Below are 19,224 nucleotides of genomic sequence, written 5' to 3' on the forward strand. Positions count from 1 at the left end.
TTGGAGGTGGATGTGCATGTGGTGGTGGAGACCATGGTGGCCGGCTCGTGGGGGTGGGGGATCGCAGCGTGGAAGAAGGTGGGGGTGCGGGGGGCCGTGCAAGGAAGAAGGTGGGTTGTGGGCGGGCGGCGGGGAAGTAGGTGGGGATCAGGGGGTTGGGTGCAGGTGTTTCGGGAAGGAAGAAGGTGGGGATGGGCACGGGTGGGGTGGGTGTTAGCAGAATAAGAATTAGTGTTCGTAGAATAAGGTCTTAAGGGGTGTTACACCGCAACCGAACCAGTGAACACTCGTAGTCCTCTCTGCATGGGCATCCACTGCCGCATCTTCCCCAGCTCCGTGTCGTCCTCTTCCTAGGCCTCGTCGTCGTCCACCGCCTTGGTGCTCTCGGCGCGGCATGGTAAATGTGGTCAACGACCGACTTCCATCGGAAGAGTACTGTACGTGGAGAGGCTGACAATGGGTCCACGACCGCACACAAGGAAATGCCTCCTTATTACGCGCAAAATAATGATTCCTCCACCTGACAGCAGGACCCACCAGACGGGCCACCGTATTTCGCGAAAAAATGTTTCCCCCCTGACTACTAGGACCCACCAGCTACATCTTCGCACGCAAGGAAGTGCGTCCATATTACGGGCAAAAAAATAATGATTCATCCCTCACTGCTGGGACCCACCAGCTACATCTTCTCACGCAAGGAAGTGCCTGACAGTCAGGACCCACCTAGTCAAAGCGTACCTAGCGTTGTCATTCTGGTCGCAAACGTGTAGGTACATACTGGTCGATGTAGAGGCGCACAGGTGTCGTAGTAGAGGTGCGCACGTGTCGTAATAGAGGCGCGCATAAAGCATGTACACGTACGTACAGCGGCCAGGGTGCAAGAAAGTAAATACGGCCACGTACGTACATACGGGCGGGGTCTCGAACACCTACTCGCGCATATGTACGGCCAGGGCTCGTGTACATGGCTGGGTCGGAACGGAGAAACTGCGTCATCGTCATGTTCATGGGAAGGCAACGGAATGCGTCGTGTTTATCGGGAGGCAATGGAAAGCATGCTACTCATCGGGAGCCAACTGGCTTGGACAGAACAGCCGATAGAAACGAGGCCTGGCATACCGCAGAACGGAGGAAACGGCCTTGTGTTCGAAAGGCCACGGTCGAAATAGGATCCTGTTCATCGGGAGGGGTCTAGTGTACCGCAAAACGGAGGAAACATACTTCTCTTGGTCGAAACGAGGTCCTGTTGATAGGGAGTGGTGTGGCATACCGCAAAAATTGACTTGTGTTGGAGCGCTACGGTCGAAACGGGGGTCCTGTTCATCGGGAGGGGTGTGGCGTACCGCAAAACGGGACTCCGCGGGATACTGTTCATATCCATCGTCGGCCTCCTCCAGCCTCCACTGCGACTGTTCATCCACGGTGTGTCCCCTCCTGCCTCCACCAGCCACTGTTCATCCATGGGTTCCTGTTCATCCAGCCTCCACCGCTCCTCCACCGGCTATTGTTCAACCAGCCCTCTCCATGGGGTCCTGTTCAACCACCCCTCCACGAGCTACTATTCATTAAGCCTTCCACCGGCTACTGTTCAACCAGCCCTCCACGGGGTCGTCCTGTTCATCCAGCCCTCCACGGGGTCCTGTTCATCGACCCCTCTAAGGGATTCCTGGATTAGGGGTTATCCGGAGAGTTGGATTATATACATCGTCCGGACTATTGAAGCGTGAAGATACAAGACACAAGACTCCGGCCCGTGTCCGGATGGGACTCTCCTTTGCGTGGAAGACAAGCTTGGCGATCCGAATATTAAATTTCCTTCCTTGTGACCGACTCCATGTAAACCCTAGCCCTCTCCGGTGTCTATATAAACCGGAGAGGATGGTCCTTAGAAGGCCGATCACAATTACAATCATACCATCATAGGCTAGCTCTTAGAGTTCAGCCTCTATGATCTCGTGGTAGATCTAGTCTCGTACTACTCATATCTTCAATAGTAATCAAGCAGGAAGTAGGGTTTTACCACCATCGAGAGGGCCCGAACCTGGGTAAACATTGTGTCCCTTGCTTCCTGCTACCATCAGCCTAAGACACACAGATCGGGACCCCCTACCCGAGATCCGCCGGTTTTGACACCGACATTGGTGCTTTCTTTGAGAGTTCCTCTGTGTCGTCGCTGCAAGGCTTGATGGCTCGTCTCATTGTCAAGGACGACATCATCTCTGGAGGAGCGCTGGCTGTAGGCCAGATTCTCCGACTTGGCGGCTTCATTATGGCCGCCCCATTGGCTGTGGCACCAACGATGGCCTCTCGGGTCATCACGCATAACCTTCTCATCAATTCGGAGCTTGCCGAACAGATGGATCCGATAGAGCTCACCTCTCTAAATGAGCTCTTGGATCGCATCACCGCTTTGGGAGTCGCTACGGACTATGACCGGATTGGGCTTAAACCCGACCAGAGGGACATTAGATCCCCGCCGGTCACCCATGAGATAGTGGTAGTGGAGGAACCACACACAGGCCGCCCCTCAACTTTGAGGACGAATTATGCCCGGATCACCGAACTCAGTAAGCCAAACACCTATTCAAAGGAAGACACGACCCGAGTTTTGGACTTAGAATCGGGCATCGGGCCGAAGAGATCGGGTGATGCTCCGGACCCCGAACTGTCGGGCTCGGAACCTTCCGTGCCCCCGGGTGTCAAATCGGATCAAAATCCGGATTCAGCCAACGACACTCGCTCGGACTTAAATCGTCTCTCCCGCATCAGGCAATAGACCCTAGGGAGGGTACACCGTTACTGGGCCAGATTCCTCCTTGCACTTAACAAGGTCGAGGACTGCCACAAGGAGGACGTAGTCTCACTTTTCTGCAAAAACTGCACGAACAAAGGACTCCTTAATGCTATAAGTCGTCGTGGCATAGTACACTTTGAGGACTTAGCAACCATAGTACAGAAGTACTGTGCGATGGAAAGCGCCTGGAGGACCCAAACAGAATTTTGGGATAGTACGGCCCTCACCAGAACCTTTGTCCGAACTAAACGGCCGAACTCTCGTAAGTCGACCAATTCAATTCCAAAGAAACCAAAACCCGCCCCAGGGTGTGGAACCGTATTGGAAGGATGGCTCAATGGGCCATGTAAGCTTCACAGTACGCCGGATGCAACACCAACCCATAGCCTTAGGGCGTGTTGGATACTCCGGCAGGTAGCTAAAAGTGGCGAGGATCTCCTCAAGAGCCATAAAGCAGAACAACATCCTGCCAAGGAACACAATACGGTACTAACAGTCTTTGAGACTTTCGCCTCAAACAATAGGCACAAGCGACGTGGCAAAACCAAATCCGTGGAACGACACTGCTATAACTTTCAACGCCAGTGACGAACCCCAATTCTAGACCATTCGGGCATCAGCCGCTCTGGTCCTTAGCCCTATAGTGGACGGCTTTCAGCTCACTAAAGTACTCATGGACGGCGGAAGCGGATTAAACTTGATCTACGAAGAAACACTCAACAAGATGGAAATTGATAAAAGCCACATTGAACAAAGCGGCACAACCTTCAGGGGAATTATCCCCAGTCGGGAGGCACGGTGTGCGGGAAAAATCACACTCGATGTGGTATTCGGCACCCCAGAGAATTACAGGTCCGAAGAAATCACACTCCAAGTGGCTCCTTTCAGCAGCGGATACCATGCCCTTCTAGGGCGGGACGCGTTTGCAAGCTTTCAAGCTATACCCCATTACGGGTACATGAAGCTTAAAATGCCCGGACACAATGGAATCATCACTCTAGCTAGTGATCCGGATGTCGCACTCCGCACCAAAAACAAAACCGCAGCACTAGCCTTGGAAGCACTATCCGAAGCCCTAGCAGCTGAAGAATTAACAATGCTGCGCGCCACCATGGACAGGGACGACGTGATACTCGATAAATGACCCAAGTCCACCTCATTTAAACCCGCAGATGAGATAGTCAAATTCCAAGTCCACCCAACGGACCCCACGAAGACAGCTTCCATTGGAACATAGTTGAGCCCCACTATGGATGCCGCATTGCGAGACTTCTTACCGAGAATTGGGACATTTTTGGTTGGCACCCATCGGACATGCCGGGCATCCCGCGTGAATTGGCCGAACACAACCTTAACATACTAAAGGGATACAAACCTGTCAAACAGACTCTAAGGCGATTTTCAGAGCCCAAACGACAAGCCATGGCGGAGGAGCTAGCCAAGCTACTTGAGGCTGGATTCATCAGAGATATCAAACATCCGAATTGGCTGTCGAACTTGGTAATGGTACCAAAGAAGGACAAATCCTGGTGCCTATGCGTCGACTTCAAAGACCTTAACAAGGCTTGCCCCAAGGATCCCTTTCCCCTCCCTCGCATCGATCAAATCATCGATGCCATAGCAGGACACGACTCGCTGTGTTTCCTCGACGCATACTCTGGATACCATCAAATAAAGATGGCAGAGTCCGACCAAGCTGCAACAGCTTTCATAAAGCCATATGGCCCTTTCTGCTTCAACACTATGCCTTTCGGGCTTAAGAATGCCGGCGCAACCTACCAACGCATGATTCAAACATGCCTAGAAAAGCAAATCGGCAAAACAATGGAGGCATATGTGGACGATGTAGTCATAAAAACAAGACACGTCGAAACCCTAATAGATGACTTGAAGCTTACGTTTGACAACTTACAAACATACGACATCAAGCTGAATCCGGAGAAATGCGTTTTCGGCGTCCCCTCTGGAAAACTGCTGGGCTTCATCGTTTCCAATAGAGGAATTGAAGCTAATCCGGCAAAAATCTGAGCTTTGTCGCAGTTGGCTATACCAACAGACCTCAAACACATCCAGAAACTAGCTGGATGCGTGGCTTCTTTGAGCCGATTTATCTCCAGGTTGGGAGAAAAGGCATTGCCTCTTTACCGCCTTCTTCGGCGCACCGAATACTTTGTGTGGATAGATGCAGCCGCGGCCGGACTCGATGAAATAAAGACCTTACTGGCCAGTAATCCAGTCCTAACAGCGCCAAATTTTGGCGAACCTATGCTACTGTACATAGCCGCAACACATCAAGTTGTAAGCGCAGTACTTGTCGTCGAATGAGAGGTTGACGGATACAAATTCCCGCTACAGAAGCCGGTTTATTACATATCCACGGTCCTCACCCCATGCAAATCCCGATACCCACACTATCAAAAAATAGCATACGCGATATTCATGTCATCCCGAAAGCTACGACACTACTTTCAAGAGTGTTCGATTACGGTGGCCTCTGAAGTGCCACTAAACGATATAATAAATAACCATGATGCCACGGGCCAGATTGCTAAATGTGCCATCGAGCTCCTTCCGTTCGACATAACATACAAGCCTCGGCGGGCTATCAAGTCGCAAGTACTGTCTGACTTCATCGCAGAATGGACGGAAGCCGAACTCCCTAAAGGGTACGGCGCGTACTCTAACTGGATCATGCACTTCCACGGATCTAAAATACTGGCCGGATTGGGAGCAGGTGTAGTCCTGACGTCTCCCACCGGAGACACGGTCCAATACGTCCTCCAAATATTATACACAGACTCCAACAATGCAGCCGAATATGAAGCTCTGTTGCACAGTCTTCGGATGGCGGTCTCTATGGGCATTCAACGCCTAGAGGTGCGCGGGGATTTAAACCTCGCGATATCACAAATAAACAGAGACTTTGATGCCAAGGATCCGAAAATGGTGGCCTACCGTAATGCCGTCCTTAAAATGTCAGCTCGGTTCGATGGGCTCGAATTTCACCACGTGGCTCAAGAAAACAATCAAGCGGCAAATGTCCTTGCCTGCATCGGCGCTAAACGCGACCCTGTCCCACCTAACATATTCCTGGAAAGGCTCTTCAAGCCATCCGTGGTATGGGAAGGGGAGTCCGGCAATACTAGCACGGATCCGAATACATCCCCAGATTCCGAACTATCAGACATAATCGGAGGCTCTACCACCGAAATAACATCGTTAGCCCACAAAATAATGGCTATCATTGCCCCATGGACTGAGCCTTTCTTGGCCTACCTAAATAGGCAGGAGCTCCCCGAAGATCAAAATGAAGCATGCTGCATTGCCCAGTGTTCTAAAGCTTACAAAATCCATGAAGGGGAACTCTATAAGAAAAGTGCGACCGGAGTGCTCCAACAGTGCATCTCCGAAGAGGAAGGGCGGCAGCTCTTGGCTGAAATCCATGCCGGATTGGGCAGGCACCACGCCGTAGCTCGAGCACTAGTTAGCAAGGCCTTCCGTACAGGTTTCTATTGGCCGATGGCCCGAGAAGACGCACATGACCTTGTCCAACACTGCGTCGGGTGCCAGCTCTTCGCCAATCAGAGTCATATGCCCCCTACCGCTCTCCAAACAATCCCCATAACTTGGCCTTTCGCGGTCTGGGGGCTGGATATGGTTGGACCCCTTAAAGGGGGAAGCCACAAGAAAAAATACTTATTGGTCATGGTAGACAAGTTCACCAAATGGATAGAAGCCAAACCAGTCAAAACGGCCGAATCCGGACCAGTAATAGACTTTATATCCGGGGTCGTACACCGATACGGTGTCCCCCACAGCATCATCACTGATAATGGCTCAAATTTCACGGCCGATGAGGTGAAAGCTTGGTGCGACAAAATGGGCATTAAGCTCGACTATGCTTCCGTCTACCATCCTCAAACAAATGGCCATGTCGAACGGGCAAACGGTCTCATCATGAGCGGCATTAAACCCATACTAGTGCGATCCTTGACAGAGTCAGATACTCATTGGGTCGAGGAGCTCGACTCCGTGCTCTGGTGGCCGCGGACCACGCCGAATCGCACCACCGGATACACACCATTCTTTATGGTGTACGGTGCGGAAGCAGTACTACCTTGCGACATAATACATGATTCGCCACGCCTACGCATGTACGAAGAGAAGGAAGCCGAGTTAGATCGGCAGGATAACTTGGATGCCCTGGAGGAGGAACGCAAGGTCGCTAAGGCCTGTTCCGCATTCTATCAGCAACAGGCTCGACGATACCAAAGCAGAGAAGTGCGGGCCAAAACTTATAATATTGGCGAGCTCGTCCTACGCTTACCGGAGAAGAAGAAGGACAAGCTCAAACCCAAGTGGGAAGGTCCCTTCATCATTGACAAAGTTCTCATCGGAGGAGCGTACTGCCGATGTAATGCGTCCGATAACAGACTCGAGCCGAACCCATGAAACGCGGCCAGACTCCGGAGATTCTACGCCTAGTGCCGAACTCAATGTTCGTCTCCTTACCTCCCCCCTTTTTTAATTATGCTCCCCCTTTTTTTCCTTTCTCGACCTTTTTCTCTTCACACAAAGTATTTAATACAGTGCGGACTCCTGGATTATTCCGGCCGCACTATGTGTGTAAGCAATACCTGGGGGCTTCCTATACGGAAGCTAAACGTAACTTACTCTAAAAGGCTTTTCGCCCATCACACATGTATTTTCCATGTGTGCCTTTTCTTCACAATTATATGCATCGATATGACTTAAGACGTGGCCAAGCTGGGTTGCCTGGCTCCTGTGTTTATGCCTTACGTTCCCGTTAATTCGGCTAGGGCATAAGGGGAGCACCTCTGTGATTGTTACTACCGGTTCAGCCAGATGTGTACCTCAGACTGGGTGAAGCCGAAAGCTAGTTTCCTTAAGAGAATATTCGGTCGGTGAACAAAAGATGTCTTCGTTTATTATAAAATAAATCCCCAGAAGTTCTGTATCCTGCGCCATGGTTCGTAGTTCGGACATGTGCCTTGTCGCAGGCTTACTGCTACCTCTTGAGCACTGCGTTGTATTTCCCCGAAGAGGAGAGGATGATGCAGTAAAGTAGCATAAGTATTTCCCTCAGTTTTTGAGAACCAAGGTATCAATCCAGTAGGAGATCACGCATGAGTCCCTCTTACCTACACAAAATGATAGCTACTCGCAAACAACGCGATTAGGGGTTGTCAGTCCCTTCACGGTCACTTACGAGGGTGAGATCTGATAGAGATGATAAATAATATTTTTGGTATTTTTGATATAGAGATGCAAAGTAAAAAGTATAAGGCAAAGTAAAAACAAAGCAAGTAATAAAGTAATGGAGATTGATATGATGAGAATAGACCCGGGGGCCATAGGTTTCACTAGTGGCTTCTCTGAAGAGCATAAGTATTCTACGGTGGGTGAACAAATTACTGTTGAGCAATTCATAGAAAAGTGAATAATTATGGGATTATCTAGGTATGATCATTTATATAGGCATCACGTCCAAAACAAGTAGATCGAAACGATTCTGCATCTACTACTATTACTCCACTAATCGACCACTATTCAGCATGTATCTAGAGTATTAAGTTAAAAACACAGTAACGGCCTTAAGCAAGATGACATGATGTAGAGGGATAAATTCATGCAATATGATAAAAACCCCATCTTGTTATCCTCGATGGCAACAATACAATACGTGCCTTTGCACCCTTGCTGTCACTGGGTAAGGACACCGCAAGATTGAACCCAAAGCTAAACACTTCTCCCATTGCAAGAACTACCAATCTAGTTGGCCAAACCAAACGGATAATTCGAAGAGACTTGCAAAGATAACTCAATCATACATAAAAGAATTCAGAGAAGAATCAAATATTGTTCATAGATAAGCTGGATCATAAACCCACAATTCATCGGTCTCAACAAACACACCGCAAAAAGAAGATTACATCGAATAGATCTCCACAAGAGAGGGGGAGAACATTGTATTGAGATCCAAAAAGAGAGAAGAAGCCATCTAGCTACTAGCTATGGACCCGAAGATCTGAAGTAAAGTACTCACACTTCATCGGAGAGGCTATGGTGTTGATGTAGAAGCCCTCCGTGGTAGATGCCCTCTCCGGTGGAGCTCCGAAACAGGCCCCAAGATGGGATCTCGCGGATACAGAAAGTTGTGGCAGTGGAATTAGGTTTTTGGCTCCGTATCTGATCTGACGGGGGTACGTAGGTATATATAGGAGGAAGGAGTACGTCGGTGGAGCAACAGAGGGCCCACGAGGCAAGGGGGCGCGCCCAGGGGGGGCGCCCTCCACCCTCGTGACCGCCTCTGGCACTTCTTGGAGTAGGGTCCAAGTCTCCTGGATCACGTTCGGTGAGAAAATCACGTCCCCGAAGGTTTATTCCGTTTGGACTCCGTTTGATATTTTGTTTATTCGAAATACTGAAAATAGGCAAAAAACAACAATTCTGGGCTAGGCCTCCGGTTAATAGGTTAGTCCCAAAAATAATATAAAAGTGGAAAATAAAGCCCAATATAGTCCAAAACAGTAGGTAAAGTAGCATGGAGCAATAAAAAATTATAGATACGTTGGAGACGTATCAAGCATCCCCAAGCTTAATTCCTGCTCGTCCTCGAGTAGGTAAATGATAAAAAAGAATTTTTGATGCGGAGTGATACTTTGGCATAATTTCAATGTAAATCTTCTTAATTGTGACATGAATATTCAGATCCGAAAGATTCAAGACAAAGGTTCATATTGACATAAAAGTAATAATACTTCAAGCATATAAATTAAAGCAATCATGTCTTCTCAAAATAGCATGGTTAAAGAAAGTTATCCCTACAAAATCATATAGTCTGGCTAAGCTCTAACTTCATCACACAAAGTATTTAATCATGCACAACCCCGATGACGAGCCAAGCAATTGTTTCATACTTTAGAAATCTCAAACTTTTTCAACTTTCACGCAATACATGAGCGTGAGCCATGGACATAGCACTATAGGTGGAATAGAATGGTGGTTGTGGAGAAGACAAAAAAGGAGAAGATAGTCTCACATCAACTAGGCATATCAACGGGCTATGGAGATGCCCATCAATAGATATCAATGTGAGTGAGTAGGGATTGCCATGCAACGGATGCACTAGAGCTATAAGTATATGAAAGCTCAACGAAAGAAACTAAGTGGGTGTGCATCCAACTTGCTTGCTCACGAAGACCTAGGGCACTTTGAGGAAGCCCATCATTGGAATATACAAGCCAAGTTCTATAATGAAAAATTCCCACTAGTATATGAAAGTGACAACATATGAGACTCTCTATCATGAAGATCATGGTGCTACTTTGAAGCACAAGTGTGGAAAAAGGATAGTAGCATTGTCCCTTCTCTCTTTTTTCTCTCATTTTTTTATTTGGCCTTTTTTTATGGCCACTCTTTTTTTATTATTATTTCGTCCGGAGTCTCATCCTGACTTATGGGGGAATCATAGTCTCCATCATCCTTTCCTCACTGGGACAATGCTCTAATAATGATGATCATCACACTTTTATTTTTCTTACAACTCAATAATTACAACTCGATACTTAGAACAAAATACGACTCTATATGAATGCCTCCGGCGGTGTACCGGGATATGCAATGAATCATGAGTGACATGTATGAAAGAATTATGAACGGTGGCTTTGCCACAAATACAATATCAACTACATGTTCATGCAAAAAGCAATATGACAAAAGTAATGCATGTCATATGAATGGAACGGTGGAAAGTTGCATGGCAATATATCTCGGAATGGCTATGAAAATGCCATGATAGGTAGGTATGGTGGCTGTTTTGAGGAAGGTATATGGGGGGTGTATGATACTGGCGAAAAGTGCGCGGTATTAGAGAGGCTAGCAATGGTGGAAGGGTGAGAGTGCGTATAATCCATGGACTCAACATTAATTAAAAGAACTCATGCACTTGTTGCAAAAATTTAGAAGTCATCAAAAACCAAAGCACTACACGCATGCTTCTAGGGGGATAGATTGGTAGGAAAAGACCATCGCTCGTCCCCGACTGCCACTCATAAGGAAGACAATCAATAAATAAAATTGCGTTCTGACTTTATCACAAAGCGGTTCACCATACGTGCATGCTACGGGAATCACAAACTTCAACACAAGCATTCTTTAAATTCATAATCACCCCAACTAGCATTGCTTTGATATTATCACCTCCATATCTCAAAACAATTATCAAGCATCAAACTTATCTTAGTATTCAACGCACTCAAAAGAAAGTTTCACAAATCTTGAATACCAAGTATATTAACATTAAGCAAATTACCATGCTATCAACAACTCTCAAAATAATCTAAGTGAAGCATGAGAGATCAATAGTTTCTTTAAAACAAATCCACCATCGTGCTCCAAAAGATCTAAGTGAAGCACTAGAGCAAAAATTATTACACTCAAAAGATATAAGTAAAGCACTATGAGCAAAACTATCAAGCTCAAAAGATATAAGCGAAGCACATAGAGTATTCTAGAAAATTCTAAATCATGTATGGCTCTCTCAAAAGGTGTGTACAGCAGGGATGATTGTGGCAAACTAACAAGCAAACACGCAAATAATACAAGACGCTCCAAGCAAAACACATGACATGTGGTGAATAAAAATATAGCTCCAAGTAAATTACCGATGGAAGTAGACGAAAGAGGGGATGCCTTTCGGGGCATCCCCAAGCTTTGACTTTTTGGTATCCTTGGATTATCTTGGGGGTTCCATGGGCATCCCCAAGCTTAGGCTCTTGCCACTCTTTGTTCCATAATCCATTAAAAGAATTCACCCAAAACTTGAAAACTTCACAACACAAAACTCAATAGAAATCTCGTGAGCTCCGTTAGTGAAAGAAAACAAAAGACTACTTTAAGGTACTGTAATGAACTCATTCTTTATTTTTATTGGTGTTAAACCTACTGTATTCCAACTTCCTTATGGTTTATAAACTAATTTATTAGCCATAGATGCATTGAAATAAGCAAACAACACACGAAAAACAGAATCTGACAAAAACAAGATAGTCTGTAGCAATCTGTAACTAACGCAAACTTCTGAAACTCTAAAAATTCTACCAAAATAGGAAGTACTGGACAATTCGTTTATTGATTAGAAGCAAAAAGAATCAATGCAAAAGCACGTTTCTGTGATTATTGAATTTTTTCTCGTGAGCACAAAGTTTCTGTTTTTCAGCAGAATCAAATCAACTATCATCATAGCTTATCCTATAGGTTCTACTTGGCACAAACACTAACTAAAACATAAAACCGCATCCAAACAGAGGCTAGATGGATTATTTATTGCTAAACAGAAGCAAAAACAAAAAAACAAAAACTAAAATTGGGTTGCCTACCAACAAGCGCTATCGTTTAACGCCCCTAACTAGGCATTGATATTTCAATGATGCTCATAAGAAAGATAAGAATTGAAGCACAAAGAGAGCATCATAAAACAAGTGATAAACACATCTAAGTATAACATATTTCCTATGCATAGGCATTTTATAGGCAAACAAATTATCAAGGCAAGCAAAAACTAGCATATGCAAGGAGGCGGAAAGAAACAATAGCAATCTCAACATAACGAGAGGTAATTTATTATCATGAAAACTAGCGGGGTGACCCGCGCATTTGCGCGGCTAGATTTATTATGTATTTTTATTTCCATTTTTATGTATTATTATGGTACTTTATTTAGTATGTTTTTGTTATACTGGTTTTACTCGGCCAAGGTTACTGTTCACTTTTAATGTAAATTTTTGACATGTATGTTCTTTTTATCTTCCATTATACTACTATATCGTATATCTATATATTGGTTCTGTGACCAAGCGGTCCGCTTATCAACAAAAATTGGAATGAATAAAAAAATATTCTAGTTTTGTGGCTTTAAGCATGTAAATTACGTGGCTTGAGCTCCTCGTGCAATTTTTTTAACATTTGTTTTCTTAAAAAAAAAATCTCTCGCACATGTGTGATGTTCTGCCTCCATTTTGTTAGGAGAGTTATTTCTTAGCCCAACTCAGCCCACATCATTGTGTTTGTTCCCGACAGCCAGCCCAACTCTCACGTCTATCCTAGAGACGCCCACGCCGCCGGCGAACTCCGGTCTCGTCGCTGGCCACCGCAAGACGGATTGATGTTGAATCTGAGCTTCTCTTCTCAATTCTATTCATCTGATCGAGCCCCTTCTGGCCGTGATACCAAAATCTGACATCCTGTTGTGCGGATGGGTGCGCTGCTTAAGAGTTAAGACGCACTGCGGACGGTGCGGCGCGGAGGGTTAGCCGGCGACCTTGGGCGGCGGAGGAGTCTACGGTATGAAGTCATTCGTACACTTCTATCGCCCTCTCCATTCTAATTTCTGTAGCAGCTTATATTCAGGGGTCCTCATATTTAGTTGTTGTGTAAACTTATTTTGTGAAGGGCTATGCGCTAACCGAGTCTGTTTCGAGAGAAAAATAGATGTGGTAGAATATCCACGCTACAGTCGTTTGAGCGATGTGAAAAAGAGATAAACATCCCCATGCTACAACCTTTTTAAATAGGGGAGAAGATAGATGATGATTGGCAAAATAATCATGAGAGAGGTCGTGGATTGTGGAGGTTTGAGTGACTTGGAAATGGCTTTTAAACATAATCCATGGGTGATATTTTTTATGGTCTCCACGGGTGATCACATGGTTGATGCAGCATGATCTTATCTGTGGCATTTTCTATGTAAAATTAGTTTACAAAAACAGAAGTGGTAAACGACTCTTTAGAAAGATCACAAATATATATGTATGCAGCTACTATGTGTTATGTTATTTTGTTTTAACCAACTGGACTTGCATTTTTGTTCTGTGACATTATACGGAAGTTCATAATTGTGTATTGAACATCTCCGCATGGGAAAAAAAATAGCTTCATCGGTTCTGTGTTTACCCAGCCATTTTTTCCTATTTCTTGTTCCATTACATATGGTGTCCAAGTGTGATTGACTGATGGCCTTGTACTTGTGAAGCTAATATTCGAACGATTCTGAAAAATATTAGGTTGCATTTATTTGGTTATTAGATTATATCTTTAAACTGCTGCGATGACTATCAATGTTTTTTCACTTGGAGGTCATGGCATTATCTAAAGAGTGTTTTGATCCTGCTACTGTTTGTGAAGGGAAAAGAAGTGCTTCATTGGAAGAGTTACAGCAAAATACTTGATAAAAGTAGATTTTAGTTGATGTCCAGACATAAGACAGTCTTTTGGATGTTAGTTAGAACCATACAAATAAATTAGATTGCGATGCAACACATGCAGATAAAAGAAGTGAAGGTACCATCTTGTTTTTCTCGGCCTTCCAAATTTTCTTTTTTGAGAATTCACCCATTACTTGATTGGCTTGCTTTCAAAGCTGAGAGGGAGGCTGATGGTGCATGCTGAATCTAAGGCGCAGGTTACATGCCGGCTTTGGTCCATGAGAAAAGGGAGGCGATGCATATAGTGAAATTGAGGGAGGAATAGAAAGATGTGAGCAGTGGCGGCATGTGGCAGCAAGATGTTACCTTGCTAATTGTTGGTGTTAACAGACATCTACCACTGTAAGTGGTAATGCTTTGCATCATGCATGATTGTGCCGAAAAAGAGATTATTAATTTTTAGCTCTAGTCTAAGATAAGTCTTCTTCCACATAATTGTTGAATAAGCATCATGGCTCCTTCAGATTTCATACCCAATGAATTCAGCAAGTCAGAAACAGATGTATTAACAAACTTCTGAGCCTCCTCATCAGATAAATTGCAGCTTGTAGTAGCTGCAAGGTCACTAATTGGTAGTCGAATATGATACCTACCTACCATGCCATTGTTGTTAGTGTAGAGTCAGTATAATAAATAAGTTCTTCAAATTAGTAGAATTGGCTTATTGAAGTGTTGTAGTTTCTGGGCATATACCGGAACTCTTGCCATAATACTTGCCATTTCCTTACCACCATTAAATATTTTGCTCTGACTAATCAGTATCTATTGATGGGAATAGAAAATCCTAAAAATGCACATACAGAAAAACAAAGTTAGCATTTCAAGAAATTATGGGACACAAATAAGTCAAATATTGTACCATTATAAGTGGTATAACTCTATTTTCGGATTGACGCGCTGCTTAACACCATGGATGGTGTGATGCAGAGGGTTATCCGATGAGCTTTGTTGAATGAGGAGGCTATGGTAGGATGCCTATTTTTTGAGAGACAATAGAAGAGGGAGGGGGATTTGGAGACTAATTGTAAGATAGATGAAAGTGTTGTCGATCGTGGCTTTTGTATGTCTGTAGCATGAGAGATTAGTAATGGCCTTTACTGTGTAAAGATAGTTCATGGATATTAATGAGCGGGCAGGAAATTTAGAAACATACAGTAGTTAAACTTTTAGAGAGTTAGGTGTGGCTTTACCTTTGAACTTAATTGTCCAAGTACAACATCTCAAGCCAATCATCAGCCATAACTTGCTCCATAGTTTTGCGTGAAAAAATTGAGATTTTTTTTTGATCTTCAATAAAAACATAAATCTTTTTCCACATGTTTGGTGTATAATCTTTGGATTTCTTCAGATTTGCTGTCCAATGAGTGTACCCAGCGAGTTGTCGCCTTCCTAATTGTCGGTGCTGTCAGACTTGTACCACTGTAAGTGCTATTGCTTTGTGTCCTTCCCAGTGCAGATTCTCTCTTGTACTCCTTCCTAGGAATACCATAATATTGGATTTTTTCTCATGGTTCTCTTGAACTGAAAGGGCTACACGATAGACGAACTTCTACAAAGAACATAAAATTCGCAAAAGTGTATGTCCGAATGGATTTGAAATAATAATCACAGTATGGCATCTACTCCTTATATTGGTTGATGTTAAGTATTGTTACTCCATCTCAGTAATATAAATAGTTTCTTAGTTTCACTGGATAAGCTTCTAATCATCTATTTTTTTAGATTACCTACTTGTTCTTCTAGGTTCTGTTTCTTCTATTTTATCTCGAAACTGACCGTTTGTCTTCTTGCGGTCTTACTGCTGCAGTACCTGTATATTTTCTTTTGGCTCAGCGGGCCTCTGAGTCTTCATCTTCAAGCATTGTATTTTTTAATTTTGCTTGAAGGTTTTCTTTTCCTCACGTACAACCCTTTCCTTTCTTACTGGCACACTTGCTTCAGTGCATAGTCGATATGTGTCCCTTTCTTTTACCATTTGAGAGATAATGTGATGCTGATATTTGACTTCATGCCCATCCTCATTTAAGACAGTCCTATCAGTACTGGGTGGTTCTTCTTTCACATGCACCAGTTGATATAACACTTTTCCAAGTGATTTTTATTACTGTATTTCGTAACTGCAAAACAAAAAATATTGAAGAATTAAAGTCGCTCGTAATAATCCAAAAACAGATGTATAAAAATATCAGTTATCTTTTAGCCTGCATGTTCGGTTTCTTCCTTTCATGTTTTAACATTTCATAACTTCATGAGCCATCAAATCCTATGTACCATATATGCATTTGTAAGAAGAATTATTGAAGTAATTAGGAACATGGTACATACATTTTAATGTACTAAATGCAACTTTACCTCCTCAACTTTATTGTTCAAGTATGACATATCAAGCTTATCATCAGCAAAAAATGTTCATTTTATTGCATAGTTTTATGTGCCGAAGGTGAGATTACAACATTAAGCTTGAATCGAAAGTTAAGTCATAATCCACATAGTTGTTGTATAATCTTGGCACTTCTTCAGATTTTCCGTCCAAGCAGATCAAGAAAAAATATTCATAGCTGCATGGATGAGTGTTGTCCCGCACTGCACAATTTCCCCATCCATGTCGTAGAACGGATGTAGCCAACCTGTGAGGCATCAGTTGATTGTGCCCGCAACCGTATTTGCATCAAAACACCACCAATACAGTACGTCCTCCATGCCTCCGGCCTCCAGCAAGCGACACAATAAGAAGCAGAGGAGACCCCGTGCTAGTATCGGCCGGTTGCAGGTGCGAAGAGCCTCCCTTCCCTTCTAGTGCCAAACTTGGTGTCATAGAACTTCACACCAGACACGATCAACACTCTGCAGATATTGATGTATCCCATCCCAAGCGGAGGCGTCAAACAATGCTGGCCTCTTAGGTCACGCCGCCTCTCCTCACTTCATTATCTCTAACTGCTGAGTGTTGGGTCCCAATGTAATCAGCGCCCGCCAGCCACCAGCCAAGACGTGAGAGTTGGTAATTGGCGAGAGAGGTGGAGGAGGATCCGGAGAACAGGGGATTGATAGCGAGGTGGAAGAGGAGGCTTCAATGGGATTTTGCGGCTAATCGAGGACGGCCGACGATGCCAAAGTTGTGCATATCATGATCTGCATGCTACGGAGGAGACCACAGGAGGAAGATCTGATATGAACATGTAACATGACATCATCCTTATAAATTAGTTTTATCCGTTTGGCTGGAGTCCAGTTGGTTTGTAAATCTCGTAACACATGTGCCTTTTTGCTTTACGGCAATAAACTGGAGCTAGATTGATTTGTAATCTCGTAACACATATGCCTTTTTGCTTTTCGGCAACAAAGACATGTTGTAACGCACCTTTTGCTACGTATAAACATGGTAAAATCTTTTTTATTCTCTTGTATCCTATACGAACACGTACGTATGCCTTTTGCTTTCGGGCAACAAAGATATGTTGTAACACATCTTTTTTTGCGTAAACATTGTTTTTTTCTTTTGGTAGAGCTACGTAAACATTGATAAATCTTGTACGTGTCAGATGATAAAAACTGTACACATTAAAGTTTTACGTAACTTTTAGATCTTTTAATCTCAACCATCATAATATAAATCAATGGTCTGTATATTTTTAGCATATGTGGATTAACATGGAGGCTTGTTTTACTTATGTTTTAATTATATAATAGATTTCTACGACCATATTTTCCTCTCTCATAATAATTACATGTGGGATCATAAGCAAATTCAATAAAATAGCTATCACATAAAATATTTTCAACACGATCCACATGCATGCAAAGTTGACACTCTTCCGAAATAGTGGGATTAATATAACTAAAATCATGACCTCTCCAAACCCACTCTTATCAAAAATTTCATAAGATTGAATATTATCCAAATATGTGGGATCTAGAGTTGACACTCTTCCAAACCCACTTTCAATATTATTGCAAACAATATTATCAATCTCATATTCATCATGGGGATTAAATAAATTTTCAAGATCATAAGCAGAATCACCCCAATCATGGTCATTGCAACAAGTAGTAGACATAGCAAAACTAGCATCCCAAGCTTAGGGTTTTGCATATTATTAGCACAATTGACATCAAGAGAATTTATAGTAAAATCATTTAAATCATGCTTTTTGTTGAGGGAGCTATCAAGCATGGGTGCAATAGAAACGATCTCTTTTTTAACATAAGGAACTATAGCAAATTCCTCTTCATAAATATTGGCTTCGTGGCCACAAGAATAGCAAGCATCATGTTCATCAAGGGATATTTCAACCAAATCATCGGAGTCATCATTATCTATAGATTCATGCATATCATTATTTTCTTCCAAAGCAATGGTCATTCTTTCAATAAATTCTTGGACATAGACATTATGAGCAAGGTTTTCATTACAATATTTAAGTATGACGGAATTTTCAGACTTGTTGAGATTAAAATCATACTTTTCAATCAAAGAAGCAACTTCATGAGCACCCTTAAAAACGACAAATTCTTCAATTTGTTCGATATCATAGTAACTATAAACACCCTTTGCATAAGAAGGTAAGATTTCATATCATTGAATTCACATAGGTAGGGAAGGTGTTTTTTAGAATTCTTAGAGCAACAAGTAAAATCACAAAGTTCACAAAGATTCCAAGCATAGCATAGCAAACTATTTATATGATACCATAATACCTTCCCTTTTTCAGACAAACGATGACGCACAAAATGAGCATGCTCATCTAAAGATTTCCCATCAACTAGGCTAGTTGGGGTTTCAGCACGAGAGCATAAGGATCGAAGATGATCCAAGTAGAACACTTTAAGTGGATCCATATCAATAGATGTTTAGCAAGCAAAGATGCAAGCACATAGAAGGGACATGAAGACACAAGCAAACAGAAAGGCAAACGAGAAAAAGGCGAAAGGGAAAGAGAGGAGGAGATTGGGAAAGAGAGGGCGAATAAAACGGCAAGGGTGAAGTAGGGGAGAGGAAAACGAGAGGCAAATAATGTATTGCGAGAGATAGGGATTGTGATGCGTACTTGGTATGGTTGACTTTTGCGCAAACTCCCCGGCAACGGCGCCAGAAATTCTTCTTGCTACCTCTTGAGCACAGCGTTGGATTTCCCCGGAGAGGAG

General features: G+C 43.6%; 1 long non-coding RNA gene across 2 annotated transcripts; it reads left to right on the top strand.

The window, feature by feature from the left end:
• The first annotated feature begins 12,883 nt into the window (after positions 1-12,883).
• Positions 12,884-17,310, top strand: LOC123136234 (uncharacterized). Of its 2 annotated transcripts, XR_006466700.1 has the most exons (4): positions 12,884-13,159; positions 14,271-14,421; positions 15,428-16,849; positions 16,930-17,310. It is a non-coding gene; the product is annotated as an uncharacterized lncRNA (long non-coding RNA). The 2 variants fall into 2 exon arrangements; XR_006466701.1 differs by lacking the exon at positions 14,271-14,421.
• Positions 17,311-19,224: the final 1,914 nt, after the last annotated feature.

Source organism: Triticum aestivum, chromosome 6B (genome assembly GCF_018294505.1).
Source record: "Triticum aestivum cultivar Chinese Spring chromosome 6B, IWGSC CS RefSeq v2.1, whole genome shotgun sequence".
Taxonomy (NCBI): Eukaryota; Viridiplantae; Streptophyta; class Magnoliopsida; order Poales; family Poaceae; genus Triticum; species Triticum aestivum.